Raw genomic sequence first — 1,031 nt, forward strand, 5'->3', positions numbered from 1 at the left:
TGTGAGATCCTCTTTGATAACAAGGATCTGTATTTTAATCTGATTGTTAGACGGTGCGCATTAGCCATTTGTAGGTCGGCACCTAAACCAAATTCGTCTGAAAATATTTTTTTTTATTATCGTTAAAACATCTTGCAATTGTTTGCTTTCCTGATCGACAACGTACAGTTAGAGGTTGTGTATTTACTTTCATTTCTGTAGTTAGTTTACAATCAAGTTTTTCGAACTCTCTTCAATTACAAGCATAAGTTTTTTCAGCTCTTTGTTCGACACGTTACCGTCCGTCATTTTGTTTTCTAATCCCGTCTTTTTCGTTGATCTTGTCAGGTAGCCCTCGCGTTCGACAAAAATATCAGAAAGCCGCTGCACCTGAAATTTTAGCCCGTCATTATGTCCGTGACGTCATCGGAAGTCCATTGAATCGAATGATGTTCGTATCAATTTGAAATGAAAATTTTCTGTTTAAAATGTACCATATAGTTTTCGTGATGATCTAATAGCTTTTTCTAGTTTCGTTGTAAATTCACCCAACCAGCTGTTTACAGAAATGTACCAGTGCACATTCGTAGGCGCTCGCAGTTAACACACACTCGAGTTAAATGCCCTGACCTAGCTAGTACTGTATGTAAAGGAAAAGGCCTTTATACGACAACAAAGGGCACTTGGCAATACAAGTACACGCGTGATACACACTTAATAATATATAAACGCTTTGTGAAAACCATGGCATGCTTAATAGATTAAAATAACAACTAATAAAACAGTTAAAATTGATCACTTTTATTAATTTTAACGTTAATCGATTTCTTGTCTAAGTGATGTAGGTAGTAAACAATGGGAATCAAAGTCTACATATGTTGTTAGTCATATTTCGAAATTATTTAAATTACATAGTGATACAAAGCTAAGCTTACATTTAATTCATAATTTACTGAAACGTTTTGAGTAAAAACCTCATTTCTGTTCCGTTTTACTAACAGCTTATTATGTCAATAGCGGTAACATAGTTATCTACATATTTAACTATTTTA

This window comes from Argopecten irradians, chromosome 15, assembly GCF_041381155.1.
Source record: "Argopecten irradians isolate NY chromosome 15, Ai_NY, whole genome shotgun sequence".
Taxonomy (NCBI): Eukaryota; Metazoa; Mollusca; class Bivalvia; order Pectinida; family Pectinidae; genus Argopecten; species Argopecten irradians.